This window comes from Cynocephalus volans, chromosome 8 (genome assembly GCF_027409185.1).
Source record: "Cynocephalus volans isolate mCynVol1 chromosome 8, mCynVol1.pri, whole genome shotgun sequence".
In the NCBI taxonomy this organism is placed as follows: domain Eukaryota; kingdom Metazoa; phylum Chordata; class Mammalia; order Dermoptera; family Cynocephalidae; genus Cynocephalus; species Cynocephalus volans.
In genome coordinates this window covers 116,400,720-116,418,706 of record NC_084467.1, presented here as the reverse complement: position 1 = coordinate 116,418,706, position 17,987 = coordinate 116,400,720, and the positions used below count along the sequence as shown (strand labels likewise).

General features: G+C 34.5%; 2 pseudogenes; both read right to left on the bottom strand.

Moving 5' to 3' along the window:
* Window positions 1-3,162: 3,162 nt before the first annotated feature.
* On the bottom strand, window positions 3,163-5,565 carry LOC134384327 (olfactory receptor 6K3-like; annotated as a pseudogene).
* Window positions 5,566-13,690: 8,125 nt separating this feature from the next.
* Window positions 13,691-14,683, bottom strand: LOC134385205 (olfactory receptor 6K3-like; annotated as a pseudogene).
* Between the last annotated feature and the right edge of the window lie 3,304 nt (window positions 14,684-17,987).

Below are 17,987 nucleotides of genomic sequence, written 5' to 3'. Positions count from 1 at the left end.
ATTTCCCCCAGCTCTCCTCTCCCTATTGCCCTTTTAACACTACTGAGAAATTTATTATATCAAATTCACAAAATCAAGCTCCTAAAATGTTGTATTTGTTCACTTTTAATTAAGAATGTCCGTTATTAAAAGCAAACACACACAATTATGTTCAGGAAAAGAAGAACCCTTCCCATACTTCTTAGTTCTCTTCACATGTGTATTTTGAGGGGAAGGAGAAATGGGTGAATTTCTGTGAATTGTGGGACTTTAAGAAGAAATGGTAGCCATTAATATTATGTATATAGAAATGCAATGTATTAACCAGGAAATTCTGGCAGCCTTGGCATGATATGGATAAAGAGAAACAAAGATCAAAAGCCAGTGGTTACAAATACATTAAGAAAACTTTTTTTTTAACTCAAAAGAAACTAGGAAAAGTAGATTGTTATATACAGATGACTTCAATAACAAATAACAAAATTTAATGAGCACTTACTATGGGCCAGGGACTATATTAACTGTGTGAATTCATGTAATTTTTAAAAAATTTTATTTTATTTTGTCAGTATACAATGTGGTTGATTATTGTAGCCCATTACCAAAACCTCTGTCCATCCCCTCTCTCCCCCCTCCCTCCCAGCAATATCATATCTGTTAGCTTGTCATATCAACTTCAATGAATTGTGATTGGTGTGTCTTCTTCCCTCCCCCCCAGTCTATTTTTGTATTTATTTATTTTTAGCTCCCACAAATAAGTGAGAACATGTGATATTTCTCTTTCTGTGCCTTCATATAATTCTCTCTAGGTCCATCCATGTTGTTGCAAATGGCAGTATTTCATTCTTTTTTTTATAGCAGAGTAGTATTCCATTGTGTAGATGTACCACATTTTCCATTTCCACTCCTCTGATGATGGACATTTGGGCTGGTTCCAACTCTTAGATATTGTAAATAGTGCTGCAGTGAACATTGGAGAACAGGTATACCTTTGACTTGATAATTTCCATTCCTCTGGGTATATTCCCAGCAGTGGGATAGCTGGGTTGTATGGTAGATCTATCTGCAATTGTTTGAGGAACCTCCATACCATTTTGCATAGAGGCTGCACCATTTTGCAGTCCCACCAACAGTGTATGAGAGTTCCTTTTTCTCCTCAACTGCACAAGTATTTGTCATTCACAGTCTTTGGGATATTAGCCCCCTAACTGGGGTGAGATGGTATCTCAATGTGATTTTGATTTGCATTTCCCGAATGCTGAGTGATGTTGAGTATTTTTTCATGTGTCTGTTGGCCATTCGTATATCTTCCTTTGAGAAATGCCCATTTAGCTCTTTGTCCATTTTTTAATTGGGTTACTTGTTTTTTTGTTGTAAAGTTGTTTCAGTTCCTTGTATATTCTGGATATTAGTCCTTTGTCAGATGTATATTTTGCAAATATTTTCTCCCACTCTGTTGGTTGTCTTTTCACTTTTTTGATTGTTTCTTTTGCTGTGCAGAAGTTTTTTAGTTGGATATAATCCCATTTGCTTATTTTTCCTTTGGTTGCCCGTGCTTATGGGGTCGTATTCATGAAGTCTGTGTCCAGTCCTACTTCCTGAAGTGTTTCTCCTATGTTTTCTTTAAGAAGTTTTATTGTTTCAGGGTGTACATTTAATTCTTTAATCCATTTTGAGTTGCTTTTAGTATATGGTGAGATGTATGGATATGAATTCACGTAATCTTGGTAAGAACTATGATTATACCAATTTTACAAGTGAGTATACTGTGTTTTAGAGAGGACAGGTATCCTGCCACCTCTGTTTTACTTTACTGTCCTGGTCTCTGTTATTGGAAGAGTCTTTTTGGCAGAACAATGGTTCCAAGGTTAGTACTATTACTTTACCTCTGTTCTCTGTGTCATAGGGTACGACTCAAAAAAAAAAAAAAAATTGGGCCGGCCCGTGGCTCACTCGGGAGAGTGCGGTGCTGATAACACCAAGGCCCCGGGTTCGGATCCCATATACAGATGGCCGGTTCGCTCACTGGCTGAGCGTGGTGCTGACAACACCAAGTCAAGGGTTAAGATCCCCTTACCGGTCATCTTTAAAAAAAAAAAAAAAAAAATTATCTGAGGCATGGAGGAGAAATTAACTATTTTCCTTTATCTGAGGAGTGGTGATAAGAAGTATCTCATGTTTTCTGAATTTTTAATGAAAAACTCATCTCTCCTGTGGTCAAGACTAAAGGTACTTCATGTTAGATAAAAAATAATGAAGTTTTGGGTGCTTCATAATCTGGAAAATAGCTGGAGTGCTCCCGTAAAATTAGGCAAACTTAGGGACTCTTGTAGGGCTTGCATTTCTTTAATTGTAATTTCGGATCCTGTTTGAGAGATATCTCTAGATGAACCTTCATATGAATTACACCTATAGGGTACAAAGATAATAGCATGACTTATTTTGGTCTATTAGAAAGGCTATTTATACCTGTGAGTGAAAAAAAAAAATTAAAGCATTTCTACATGTTTATCTACTTTATCTTGGTCTAATACATTAATAAACATATAAGTGTATGGCTACTTAATATAAAATAATTCTTCACACATCTTCCAAAGTACTGATCTCATTCTAGCTATTGTGGGATCATATGGTAATGAAGATGCAACTGCATGTTAAAGGCTTTAAAATCGTTTTATATTTAAGGACGTTAAATTCTGTGGTCCAGGTGCTGGGAATCTTGCTTATTGTTAGTGTCAAGTAATTTACTAAAAGGCCTTAGACAAATCACCATGGTATGAAGGAAATTTAACATGTACTCTCAAAACACTACCTGGGCTTTGTGAGGACACTAAGATTATTGTAAAGATAAGTTAGATATCAAAGATGGGAAGGAAATTGAATAGTAAAGGTAATAATTATAACTATTATTGATATTTATACAATTAATCATTTTGAAGTTAAGAATAAATTAAAAAGAAACAAATGAATTAGAGAAATAGAAAACATTTCACTGGCCCTAGCAAGTAAGGAGTGAAATTATTTTTGCTTTTTTTTTTTCCTGTAAATCCTTTCATTACTATCTATTCATCAGTTCATTGGGTAAGAAAGTTGGACTAACTGCAAAATCCTTTACATTCTAGTGTGTTTGGAATTAAATATTTTGGGAAAGAGTTCCATTTCTATAGAGAATTGCAGCCTAAATTACCTACCAGATATATTAAACACCTTTTGATAGCAAATGAGCTTTTTTATTGCATCTTTCATATCCTTATTTCTCAGGCTATATAAATAATGGGATTAAAAAAGGGAGAAAATGCAGAGAATGTCATAGTAATGGTGGTATCCAAAACGGTGTATAAGTAGCAGTGAATTTAAAATACATGAGAGCCACACTGCCAAAAAACAGCAGGAAGACAAAGACAGTGATGTGGGCAGCACAGGAGAAAAAGGCCTTTTTGTGGACCTCAACCAAAGGGAAGCCCAAGATAACAATGATAATTCTGATGTAAAAAAGAGAAAAATTCAGACCTGTTATTAAAATGCAAAGAGCATGAATCACGTCTTGTTCCAGGATCATGGAGGCATCTGTACAAGCTAAATTCATTAAAGAGGTGAAATCACAGAAGATCTGATGGAGTTGGTTGGGACCACAGAAAGGCAGGGTAGAAATCCACACAATCTCAGGTAGAAGGATGAGGAAACCAAAGATACAAGAGCCTGCAGAGAGCTGGGCACATAGTCGGAGGGGTCATGATGATTGGGTAGTGAAGTGGGTTGCAGATGGCAACACACTGGTCAATAGCCATGACAGTCTTCAAGTCCCCCTCAATGTTTCCAAGTGAATGAAAGAAGTACATCTGCAAGAGGCAGCCAATCAAAGAGATGGTTCTTTGCTCATTGATCAGACTGGAGAGCATCTTAGAGATGGTGGCTTAGTGTCCTACATCTCAAGAAATGAGAAGATAGATATGAAATTATATGTGGGTTTGTGGAGACAAGTGTCCAGCCTTATAGTACAGAAGGTCATCAGGTTCTCCTGATCACAATAAAGGTGTAGATGAAAAGTAAAGGAAAAAAGTACAGAAGGCCACCTTCCTGGAGCTGGTAGAACCCAGTAGATAAGTTCAGTCACTCTTGGTAGGTTTCCACTCTCTATGCCCACAGCAGAGCAACTTGTGAATGAGTGAGAGAGTGAGAGGGCATGTCCAACAGAAAAGGAAATAAATACTGTGTAAATGTAAATAAAAAATTTGATTGTTGGCATATTACGTTTTGACATTTTGATTCAAACTAAGCTATAACTAGCCTATACCTCAAATTTGGCTTTTATTTGAGCGACATTGTATCATAATGATTAGTAAATAGTGTGAGTTCAAATCAAACATATGAAGCCTGAATTCTTGTTCTGTCACTTATTGCTTGGATGATAATGGGCAAGTTTCATAATCTCTCTGAATCTCAGCATCTTCCTTTATATTTAAAAAGCATGTGTACTATCTGAGTTCTTAGAATTAAATGCATATATTAAAGTGCCTAGTACTTATGATCAATATCTTTGTTATTTCCTTCATAGACTACCTTTCTGAAAGAAGAATATTCGCAATATCTCCTTTAGATCTGGCTCACTCCTCAACCATTTGTTGTGTGACTTCTTTCTCTACCATATTGAAACTATTCCATCCTATATCTCAATAACATAATAATTGCAAAAGAAATGGAAAAGTCTTTATATAATTACACTTTAGCCTTGGAAACTACTGATTACCACTTCTGTAAGGTTTTCTCCCTTGAGTCTCATAAAACCACCCTCTCCAGGTTTGCTTTCTTCATATGTGGAATCTTCTTCTCAGGTGTTTTGTTATTTTGTATCACTGTTTCATTATTTTATGTGTTAGGGATTCATCTTCTTTGCCCATTCTGTAGATAGGTATGTACTCCAAGTTCCTACTGTGGGCCCTGAAAGCATGTCCATCCACATTGTTGATGAACATATACTCTCCCGTAGTTTTCCATTTTTTCCAAATCTCTAGCACAGGTGTATTTCCTGAACTTTGGATCCACATATTAAATATTCCCCATCTGCCACTCTTTCATGCTGTACTATGGCAATGCGCAAAGTTCATCATGGTATATCCTGGATCACTGCCTTCAGGAATGATGGCCCCTTTCCTGGAATGACCTCTTACTCTTCTTCACCTGAATATAACTATGAATAACTCCCAGGCTTTAAAATCAGAAAAATTCAGAAGTAAGACACATAAGAAGGGAAAATATAAAACATTCACATCTACCAAGTTCAGTAAGGCCTGAATAACCAGCTTTTATTTCCAATGTAATTTATAGAGCCCAGAGCTCCAAAGATGGAACTTCCCCATAAACCCTAGTCCAATACCAAAATTCAGATCTCTCCAAGTCTTCACCCCTTGAATCTTTAGCATTCAGATAATTAGCATTTTATCCCAAGCATAGGAAATGAATACTTTCTCCTGAGACTTCAGGGACCCTAAACTCACCTGTGTCGAATACAGTAGGGCTCTTCCTTTCCTTGGGTCTCTGCCTTCCTAAACGATTTTTCAACCTCTCTAGAAGGGTTGTTATAACCATCTTAAGAAAATTTTGAAGGGAAGGTAAGCTCACTGAGGTTTTATCCCCTGATAATAGGTAGACAGTCTCTTCCCTTGTGGAGTCCATCAGCTGAGGATTACCCTCTGTACTTGATTCTATTAGATCTCCCCATCAAAGGAGAATTGGTGTTCCAAGAACACTTAGAGATTCTGCCACCTAGATGTGGGGTTGGGAGGGTGCCACACAAAAAACCAGCTGTGATAGGACCCTTTCCTTACAGAAAAAAGAAGTGGGACAATATTAAAGGTGAGTTATTAACAAAATGAATATTCTGAATACATTAATGAATAGAACATAGAATGATTTACATTAAACTTTTGTCAGTTGGAAAATCATGTTAGTTCTAAATAACATGGAAAAATGTCAAATTCTCTCTCCCAACAACATGCACAGGCTCTTCAAATTATTTCTACTGATTCTGCTGAACTCTTGGTATTTCCCATTTTTCACCACAACATATATCTAGGGTTGATCTTTGCTTCTCATATATCACTTCTTTTCACCTATTCTCTTCTTAACCTCATATGATTTTTTTTTTTCACTTCTCTGCCATGAGGAAATAGTTCCAGCAACTTTATGATCACATTACCATCAAAAATTAACTTCTTATATGTATGGGAAGACCTATTATCATGAAACACTATTTGTTTTAATGTAATAAATATGTTACCACTCAAAAGCAAACAGTGAAGTTTGTTTGTGGGAGGATGAGTAACTATATGATGGAGTTTGGATGTGTTGCCCCCTCCAAAACTCATGTGGAAATTTGATCCTCAATGTGGCAGTGTTGGAAACTGATTGAGTCATGGGGGCAGATCCCTTATGAATGGAATCATGCTCTCCCTAGGTGGGGGGAGTAATGAGTGAGTTCTTGCTCTATTAGTTCCCACAAGAGCTGGTTGTTTATAGGACCCTGGCACCTCCTCTTCCTCTCTCTTGCTTCCTCTCACCATGTGATGTGCTTGTACCCGCTGGCTGCCTGCTGCTTTCCACCATGAGTAGAAGCAGCCTGAGGCCCGTGCCAAATGCAGGTGTCCAAGAATCATAAGCCAAATAAACTTTTGTTCTTATAAATTACCCAGTCTCAGGTATCTCTGTTATAGCAACACAAAACGGACTAATACACTACACAAAATGATTTAGAAGTTATTTAAAGAGAAAATGTCTGAGAATAGCCTTGGAAATGTATAAAATGAAGACTTCTGAGGGAAATCTAGATATTTAAACATATCATACTGCTGTAATTATCCAATCAGTAATAAGTATAAGGACATGAATACATATAATGATATGAATAGATGAGAGAGAGAGAGAGAGAGAGAGAGAGAGAGAGAGAGAGAGAGAGAGAGAGAGAGAGAGAGAGAGAGAGAGAGAGGATCAGAGATATAGTCCAGAAACAAGTAGAGAAAGAATGGAAGTTATATTATAGGGAAAATATGGTATTTTATCATTAAGAAAGATGATTCATTTAGTATCAGATTCTAGCATAATTAGGTATCCATCAAAAACAAAACAATGTTAGACCTTTTCCTCTCATCATATCCAACTATCACTTAAAAATTAAAAATAAAGAGAAAAAACATAATTAGACAAAAATTTCAGAATATATTTATAAAAAATGAGTTAAAGAAGTTTCCAAGTTATGATAAAGATATAAAACCATGAATAAAAAGATAGAGTTAGCTGGATAACTAAAATTTAAAAGACAACTTCCCCTCCCCAAATAGAAACATTATTTTTGTTTTTAAGAAAAAATATTTTAATGAGATATACTTCATGTGAAATGTGTACAAATCTTAAATATATGCCTCAATAAACTTTTGCAGTGTGAATCTACTTGTGTAAACTCCACACAAATGCAGTGTTCTATTTTATCACTTGTGTACAGTCAACCTGTTTTACAGACCTTCCTTATGATTGTGGATTTTTCTATCGCTTTTTTTAATTCTGCAGTACTAATTTTTGTCTTATAAACTTAAGCCTATGTTGTTTGCAACGTATGAATTTACAATTATGTCTTTTTGGTGAATTGACACTTGTATAATTATTATAGGTTCCTCTTGGTCTCCAGTAATACTTGCTTTAATTTTACTTTGTTCTGATATTAGTATAGTTATATCAATTTATTTAATATTTGCATGGTATAACTTTTTTCAACTTTTACTTTCCACATTTCTGTGCTCATAAATTTAAAGTGTGTCTCTTGGAGCAGTGCAAGAGATTTATTTTTTTTTGTAGTCAAGCCAATCTTTGTCTTTTACTTGGAATATTAATTCAATTACTTTAAATGTAGTAACTAGAGTTCACATTCTTATCTACTATATGTATCTTTTGTCTTATGTCTTTTGGGGGGGCTACTTGTGTTTTTATTTTTAATATTATGTTTTCCTTCTATTAGATTTTTACTTATATATTCTTTTTTAAAAAATTACTAGTTACTTTTGATATTAAAAACATACTCATTGATTAATCAAACAGTACTATCAATTAGCATTTTTTATCAAATCCCATCAACTTTTTATGCAAAAATCTTGGATCATTTTAACTCAATTTTTATCCCCTTCACACATTTTGAGATATGATTGTAAGTTAATTTCTTGTATGTTTTGTCTCACATATACTATTATTATTATTACTGCCATTTAGAATTTACATAAATAACCCACATACTTATTCTTTTGCTGCTTTTTTTGTCTTCTACATTTCTGTTTGCTCTTTGGGATAATTTCCCTTCTGCCTAAAAAACTGTCCTTTATGTGATGATTTCTTGAACAAGTCTCTATTTCTGCTGGCTGAAAATGTTTCTACCTGATCTTTATTTTTAAAGCATATTGTTAGTGGTTATAGGAATCTATGTTCCCAGTGATTTTCTTTTAGCATTTTGAAAAGTCATGCCTTCTGGCTTCCATTATTTCTGTTTGAAACTCAGCTCTCAATGTGCTTGCTTGAAAATATATTCTAAATGCCTTCACCCAAGAGCTTTTACAAGTTTTTTCTTTATCTGTGATTCTTCAGCAGTGTTAACAAATTTTATGCATTTTATAATCTGTTTGGGTATCTTAGTGCTTCTTGAATCTGTTGCTTGATGTCAATTTGAAAAAGTTTTGCCTTATTGCTTCAGATATTGTTTCTGCTCTACCCTCTCTTTCCGTGTCTTGTTCATGGGAACTTTTTACATGTTCTATATATCCTCTCCTTTGTGTGTGTGTTTGTGTGTGTGTGTGCTTAATGTTTTTAAACCCTCCATGCTTCTGGAATTTTTTTCTGCTAAGCAATTTTCCAGTTAATTAACTATTTTTTTGTTGTTGATTTTATCTGTGACTAATATGCTGATAAAAGCATGTATTCAGTCTTTAGCTTTAATTATTGTATTTTTAATTTTGGGAAGTTTCATTTTATTCCCTTTTAGACTTCAATTTTCTGTTTAAATTATCCATTTTTTTTTTTAAAAAAAACACATAATGATTCCAATTTAAAGTCCATGTCTGATAACTCCAATACATGGCTGTTTTGTAAGTCTTTCAATTATTTGCTTTTTCTTTTCACTTTTGGTCATACGGTTTTGTTTCCTGGTAATTTTTAAATCAAATGCCAAAAACTATTTATGGAAAGTTATAGAAATTATAGAAATAACTAAGGCTATGGACTATGTTATTCTTCTTAAAAAGGATTGATTTTTGCTTCTGGCAAGCCAGGCAAATTCTCTTAACCACCATGGATGTAGCTGAGTGTAAAATAGCCTTCTATATTTGTAAAGGTTAATCTATTTCTTTACAATTTTACTGAGAGAAATGAGCTTTTCCAGAGTTCATAGTGATAGCCTGGTATGTTTACAAAATCCTTTCATCCTTGGTGGACAGTACTCCAATTGTTGCTCCCCGCTCTCGGTATCCTAATTCTTTGTGTTTTGCTCTGTTTAGCTTCTGAGCCTCCCAGACTCTGACATCAGTGGAGCTCCCCCTTGATAAACTTTTCCTTCATCTAAATTTTAACTGGATATGTGAAAAATACCTGAAGAGAAATGTATTTGCCAACTATGAAACTCTTTATGTTTCCCTTCTACACACGCACAGCCTTGGGGCAGGGAGCAGAGGGGATATGAACACCTTCAAAACAAGCAAACAAAAAGTCTGTAGATACTGTGGCTCTTGGAGCTTAAGTCAGTGTTGATATCTGGCCAATACCTCCAAGGAGTTTTTTTAAGAGAACAAATTTTGCTTTCTCATGACATTCAGTGAAAACTTAGATCTAATACAAGCTATTTTATTTTAGTTAGAATATAGCTAGTTTTTGTCTTGTTTTGTTGTAAGGTAATAATTTCTTCTATTGTAACTGTTGTAGCAATTTTATTTGTTCCTTAGTCTGTAATGCTCTTTCTTTCTGTAGTTTTGATAACATTGCATTTCTAGAATTTAATTTTCATGTCATCAATCCTGACATAATTTTTTTTTCTGAATTTTATAATATTATTTCTAGTCTAAAATTTTAATTCCTGGCTTGGTTTTCTGGAGTAGTTACTTTTTATTTCTCCCATTGCATTTTTATGTTCTGTAATTATTTTTTATTTAATCACTAACTTTACTATCACACACTAATACATCTTATATAGTAAAAGTCCTCATAATTTCATTATAGATTTAAATTTAAAATATTTAAAGTTATTTTTGTGATTATTTCTTAGAATGATTTATGGTTAAATGCTATTATTCACAGAATATACTAATTTTTAAAATTACATTACCTCTATCCAACTGTAGCATCACATACCTGAAAACAAAGGTTCCAATATATAGTTCTCATGCACACATACACAAAAATCTCCAAATGGAACATGCTAATTACACAGACGCATACACGTACACAATATTGGGGGAGGGGGTTTAGAGGGTAAGGGTACCTTCAAAATTAGCAAAGTATATAGATATTAAAGCCTGATTGGCTTCTTATTTCCAAAATGATTTATTTTTCAATTGATTGCAAATAGAGCTGTAGACCCTAATCTCCTGAGGGAGATTAAATTTTCAAGAATTTTATGTCATACAGAAAGTATCACGTTTTAAGAATTTTGAATTGAAAAAGTTTTCTGTTAGGAATACAGTATATTTTGCAAATAAAATTACGTTAGGTTTCCCTTTTTGGTTTGTCTTACAATCTTTTAAAAATTCTTTCATAGTAGATTTCTTCATTTTTATAAATTATTGGGATTCTAAAGGGCACTTTACTCTTGGGTTTTCCTTCTAATCCTATACTGAGAGGATGAAGCTTAAAGAAAGCACATCTCTCTGCCTTATAAATATGTCTTTTTTTATAGAGTAATTTTTATACATGAGTAACAATGCAAACATAAATTTCAAAAATAATATTTTGAAGTAGTAATTTTATATAATAAATAAATAATAATACTTCATTCATGTGATATCTTGATTGAGCATATGAATTTTATGGCTCACTTTTGTGAAAGGTGTTATACTAAGTCATCAAAAGAACGGTTTCAGAAACTTCATTTTCTATTGACATAATTGAAAGAAATGTCACTTGCTCTTGGCAACTAAGATTGCAAATAATTTTTGAGACTTTTTAGTTTTGAGTAGAATTTTTTTGCTGATGCATCTGTTACTGAAGTGTCTTAAGCATTAGGATAAATATCTAATAATTATTTTGAAATATAAACTTTAGTACATCTAAAGATGATATTTTTGTGGAACAATTTTCTTGAAAAGACTCAAGTTCTTATTCACAACAACTTTGTCTCATAGAGGAGGTGGAATTCAATCTGGATCTTCAGATATTATTAGGATTTAAGGACAGTGACAGCAAAACCAAGATGACCTCTATGGTCAGGGTCCCTATACTCCTCCCTTCTCCTCTAAGACGATGAGAAATTTAATTTTAAATTTAAATATAAATTTACATAATCATATTTTAATGATTCCTCTGACATTTCCTGTAACTTGTAAAGACAGTACAAGAAACACAAGGTGGATTCCTTATTTGTACACAATTCAAAGTGCCTTTTATGTAATCACTGTATCTTTAATAACAAGATCATTCATTTTATTTTATTTTATTTAAGAGGAGAAAACACAAATTGCTACTGTCCCCCTTTTCAGGGGTTTGTTTAGGGAATTAAACTAGTCAGGTTATACCTAATATCAAAGTAAATTTTAGTGCTATTCATGCAGATATGCAACGATATAACCTCAAAAACTGTGTATTTTTCATTAGGTGAATTTTCTGTTTGCTAATTCTTGTAGAAAGACAACTATTCTGGTTGAATTATGAAAGTTATTTTGAATGCCTCCTGTAACATCTTTTAGTCACAAACGGGAAGAAATAAATTTTCTCCTTCTGTCTTTCTTTGTTGGATTACTGCATACTGTGTATGCAGATACTCTTAAGGGCAAATCCTGCAGTTATTCACTAGGTGAAAGTTGTACTCCACGGTCTTCCTGTGGATTCCTCTGAACCCCTGGTCTATTCTCTCCAACTCATGCTGCTGGAAACTTAGGAATGCTACCATAAATGTTTTGAATTCTGGTTTCCCACAGGAAAATAGTACCAATTTCCTGAGAAGGCCACCATAAAGCCATGAAGGGCAACCCTTGTCAAGTAGATGTATCAGATTTCTACTAATTACCCTCCCCCCAAAAACAAATTGTTCCTAGTTTGAAATTTTCAACACTTTTATTACTGAAAAGATTACTTTAAATTATCTTCTAGGGCCGGCCCCATGGCTCACTTGGGAGAGTGCAGCGCTGGGAGCGCAGCAGCGCTCCCGCCGCGGGTTCGGATCCTATATACGGATGGCCGGTTTGCTCACTGGCTGAGCATGGTCACAAAAAAAGGACAAAAAAATAAAAAATAAATTATCTTCCATATAGCCCGTACTTTTGCCTTTATTGAATTTCCTTAAATTTTATTTCATCTGCACTTCGGCTTTACAAAATTATTTAAGTTTTGTCTATTGAAGTCCCTGTTTCTCAAGACTTAAAGTTTTCGTTGTTGTTTGCTTATTTATTTTTATATATTAATTAGGTATTAATGTGATATATGTCAGAAAAGTTTGTTTTATGTTTTATATGCTTGTATTCACATATTAACTTGACCACTCCTGGCTTACTCAATTAAAAATGAAGGCCATTATTATTCTTTCAGGGTTTAGTGTTTCTAAAGAAATTAACACAACCTTGACTTTGGTCATTTTATTGGATATACTAAAAAAGAAAATTTAAACGTGGGATAAAATTTCCATCTTCATGCTAAATTTCTTACTTGTATTTTATAAAATAATTATGATTATACATAAATCAGAGTAAAAAATTAAAGCAAGGCAATTAAAGTAGATGTGGAAATGAGAGAAAAGTTTTTAGAGTTATTTAGACAAAAAGTTAAATGAACTATATGGATTTTTGCTGAAACCATTCATTAGATTCACAGAAGACTTTTTGACTACAAATAGTTAAATAAAGTGAAGATGTTTAGCCCTTGAAAGGCAACAATAACTAAAATTTATACCTGTGTGTCGCAGTGTGTATTGCTGTGGATGGTATTCTACTCTGTGGTTTTCTCGTAAACATATATGGCAACATTAATAATCTAACTTTACTAAATATGTATGTTTATTATTCTAATGAACAGTTAACTGTATAACTAAAAATAAATGTATAATTGAATTAAATCTTATTTTGGATTTTTTTTTTTTTTTTGGTATCTGCTTCCTAGATATCTAAACCCAATTAGGTAATCCAAGATCTGTAATTAAATAAATTTTATGATCTTCTACCCAAATGGAGACATAATACCTTAGAACACGTGGACAGCTTCCTGCAGTTCTAACACTCTAGAATGGTGAACAATTTTTTTTAACTACCATTTTTCAGAAGAAAAAGCTGAAGTTATTCATCCATGTGATAAAGTTCTTGATGATATGCACAGCAAGTTTTATAATGATGACACAAAGAGTATAGATGTGCTTTTTAGATATAGGGAAAATAATCAGGATGACAGAAATTTCAATGTGATGAAGAACCAGGTACAGAGTAATTTCATGTTCTAATCTGTTAGAGAAACGTCAAAAAAATGGAGGGGAATTTGTGGCTCAGAATTATCCTCCAGATGTGTTCAATGCTTTTTGGAGAAGAGTTTTTTAACTGTATTCTTCATGTCTTTGTTTCTCAGACTATAAATGATGAGATTGAAGAATGGGCAAGGACAGTTAACATTAGTGTAATGGCTGTGTCCAAAATTGGTGGATAAGTGGCACTGAAATGCAAGCATTTGAGAGATATACAACCAAGGAGTATCAGAAAGACCATGAGATGGCCTGCACAGGTGGAAAAAGCCTTTTGTTGACCTTCAGCAGAGGGAATTCTCAATATCACAGTGACAGTTCTTCCATAGGACAGGGCAATGATTAGGACAGTAATGATAATGGCCACAGCATGGATCACGTCCTCAGTCAGAATCATGGAAGTGTCTGTACAGGCCAGGTTTAGCATAGGGACAAAGTCACAAAAGATCTGATGAATCTGGCTGGACCCACAGAAGGGCAGTGTGGAAATCATCACAATCTCAGGAAGCAGCATGATGAAACCAAAGATGCAGGAGCCTGCAGAGAGCTGAGCACAGAGATGGCGGTCACAATCATCTAATAGCGAAGAGGGTAGCAGATGGCAATATGCCTGTCAATGGCCATGGTGATCAGCAAGACCTCCTCTGAATTTCCAAGTAAATGGAAGACGTACATCAGCAAAAGGCAGCTGCTAATGGAGATGGCCTTCTTTGTACTGATGAGGATGGAGAGCATGTTGGGAAGGGTGGCTGTGGTAGACCAGATCTCCAGAAAGGAAAAGATAATGGTAAAATTACACATGCGATTGTGGAGACATGTGTCCAGTCTTACAGCAAAGAAGATCAATAGATTCCCAACCACAATAAAAGTATTGATAAAAAGTAGAGGAAAAAAGTACAGTAGACTACCATCCTGGAGCTGGGGGGACCGACTGAGGACAAATTTGGTCACTGCTGATAGGTTTCCTTTCTCCATATCCCCAGAAGAGCTACCTGTGAATGAAGCAGAAGGCACACTCCACCTCATGAGGAGGTAGAGAAGAAAATAAATAAGATGTACAGCTAAATACCTTAAAGAAATAAGAAGATATACCTTGAAGGTTTTATGAGTTTTTTTTCTAACTTCTCACTATTATACATTTGATTAATATTTGATTTTTTTTCTCACTTACTCCTCTAGAGGCACAAATGCAGAAATAGGGGTCTCCAAATGTTTTTAATGTTACAAAACATTAGTTAAAATAATTTACAGCTTAATCTCTAATGCTAGTATTTGAATTTATGTTATGTGCATGCACTCCATTATAGTATAATAATGTAAGATTATATACATGTGCATATAATGATAAATTTTAAAAATAAGAAAGTGAGTAAAAATAAACATAGTAGAAGTTTCTATTATGTTCTTTCCCAACCGAGTTGTACCATCTTCCACGTACTGTTGCGAGATCTGTGTTCCGGGGAATTAGAACATAAACCCGGAGTCGACATTGAAATCCAGACTAAGCCTATTACTACCTATGTGTCTTTTGGCAAATTAGTTAATATCTCAGAGTCAGTTGCAAAATGAGATTAAAAATAGTACTGATCTATTAGGGGTGCTGTAGTATTAAGAAAATACTTGAAAAGGTTTTGAACAGTGTCTGCCAGGCAATTTCTTGAAAAAGTAATGAAATCCAATTCATCACATCTCTCATTCTTCTTTGACATTTTATTGTGTGCTTCCTCCCCTAGAATTCCACTGATACTATTCTGTCCAAGTTCATCAGTGCTCTGCCAATTACTAATGGAAGCTATTCAGTTCTCTATGGCACATGGCACTGTTCATTGCTCCTCCTTGAGGCCTTTTTCCTCTGTTTCCATAATTCCATTCTCAGTAGGTGTGACACTCAAATGGCTTTCAGGGGCAGTTCTGGCTTTGGATTTTGCTTTTGTTTCATTTTTTTTTTAAATTTGTACTTTCATTCTTACTCTGCCTCTTCTCTCTTGTATTAATGTTCCTCCTTTTCTTCAACTCTTCCCCAAGAGTTTATTTTCCCCATGTTCTTATAATCTACTTTAACTTTTCATAGTTTTATATGTTCCCTTGGTGATCTCATTATCTAATTTATTTATAAGATTTCAATTATTAACATTTCTTTATGTTTTTCTCCAACTAATCTCTCCTTCATACCCTCCAAACCAATGTATGTGAATCTTGACTCTCTCTAGCTTCACCTTCTAGAGATTCCCAACTCTGCAATCTCGATGTTCACTTTGCTTTCTGAAATCACGAAATTCTCTGTGTGCTATTTCCTCTGGCTTGAATGTAGCATACATCTCCCACCTCTGCCCTCTTATCTTCACAAAAAGCAATACATAGTACATAGTACAAGTCTGGATTCCAGAAACAAACTACTAGAGTTTAAATGTTCTCCAAAGCTTACAAACTCTTTAGGTGAACGTGAAGTTAATTAGCCTCTCTATGCTTTTAATTCCCCATTCGTAGGATGGAGAAAATATTAGTACTAGCTCATGAGGTTCTGAGAATGACTCAATACTTTATAATAACAAGAATAATATGCTATAATAGAGTATAGTATTGTCAACTCATTATTTCAAGCACCGTTCCAAACACATTGTATATATTTCTCACCTAATGCTCATAACATTCTAATGAGCTAAGATTATTTCCCCCATTTTACAGATGAGAAAACTTAGGCACAGATGGGTTAAGTAACTTGTCCAGGAATTCTCAACTATAAATGGCAAAGTCAGAATTTAAATCTGTGCACTATATCTCTGGAAACATGCCTTAACCTTCAGACACCTGACTGTTTCTAAAAATATGTGTTAATAAATTCTGAAAGCTTACAATAGTGGCAGTAATATAGCAAACACTCAAAAATGTTGGACACTGTTATGCTGGAGTTCCTGTATTGTAGTGTTTATCATGCTTCATCTTCAACTTATTTGTTTTACCTTCTCTTGACTCTGAGTTCCTCCTTCAGGGCAGTAAAAGTCTTCTCTCTCACAGCGACTACAACAGGGTTGGGATGTAAAAAAACTACTTGTGTCAAATAATTTAATTTTTTTATTTATAAAAAAAAAGAAATTTATTACTTACAGTTTCTGAGGCTGAGAAGTCCAAAGTCCATCTGGTGGTGGCAACAGTGTCTCGGGGTCTCATATTGCAAGACAGTGGAAGCAGAGAGAGCAGAGACAGCAGAGCCAAATAATTTTATTTAGAACCAGGCCACTAAGTGCAACTATAATTCAACACACAAGACAGCTATGCTTAAGTGAGCAAAGAAAACCGGGAACTGTTTGGAAAGGGAAGTATGGCAATTCATTTCTAAGGAGAGTCCTAGTCAAGTTTGGAGTTTCCTCCTTAAAGAGTCTATTGCACAAATATTCAAAGCTGCTCAATTCTTCAGTAATGGAGTCTTCAGGTTATTCGATTATTCTTCTTATTCATAGCAAGTGAATTCCTTCTTTCCAAGCCTCAGTCATTTACACTCACCTCTATCAAAAAAACACAGGGAGTCCTCAGTCTGTCTGGGTCTCTGTATCCTTGACAGACCTTCAGGTCTTTCCAAAAGGAGATGGATAGTCATCTCCACAGGCATCCCAGGGAATAGCAGAAAGGGGAAGGGAGCTGTATTGGGGATCCTTCCCCTGCACTGTGGTGAAGAAGGTCACCTTCTCATGGGGTTAATTAACAGAAAGTCCCCAACTTACTCTTAAATCATTCGATTTTCAAGTCAAAGATGTCAATAAATATATATTTTTCCTGATTGTACTCACCTTTGTTGTAAGCTACTTTCTCCAGCACTTTCATTATTGTCTCAAGTGTTCTTTGATATAGTGCTTTGACTAGTGCTGCTATAGATATATGAGAGCAGATATCTCTTTAGCAAACTGATTTCATTTTTTTTTTGGATGTATGAGGGTGTTTAAAGAGTTCATGGAAAGATTTGTATTAGCTTTTAATTCTATTTTTCCACAAATTTTTTGAACCACCATGATATACTCAGTAGTGGGATTGCTGGATCAGAACTATTTGTAATTTTTTGAGAAGCCTGCGTATTTTTTTCCATAGTGGCTATATTAATTTATTTTTCCACCAGCAGTATGTAAGTGTTCCCTTTTCTCCACATCCTCTCCCCCACTTTTTAATTTTTTAATAGTAGCCATTCTTACTGGCATGAAGAAATATTGTAGTTCCGATTTGCATTTCCCTAATTCTTAATGATGTTGAAAACTTTTTCATCTATCTGATGGCCATTTGTAAATGTCTTCTTTTTAGAAATGTGTGTTCAGTTCTTTTGCCTATTTTTCAATCAGGTTAT